Below are 216 nucleotides of genomic sequence, written 5' to 3'. Positions count from 1 at the left end.
AAGCATATCTCAGTTTTGTACTTATTTGTCGTGATTTCTCTACACAACTGATTACCACTGCCAACCCATAATGCTTTACAAGGCTGCCATTTATCCAATGCTCGTGTTTTGGATTCTTTAAAAGTGTTCATCGTCTCATATTTCTCTTCTTTAATCTCGTTTCAGTTTCAATTATAACTAAGTGAAGTTGTGTTTACTCCTTGGTATGTTTTGATG

Source organism: Olea europaea, chromosome 12, assembly GCF_002742605.1.
Source record: "Olea europaea var. sylvestris chromosome 12, O_europaea_v1, whole genome shotgun sequence".
Taxonomy (NCBI): Eukaryota; Viridiplantae; Streptophyta; class Magnoliopsida; order Lamiales; family Oleaceae; genus Olea; species Olea europaea.
The sequence above is the reverse complement of the archived record's forward strand: the minus strand, read 5'-3'. Positions refer to the sequence as shown.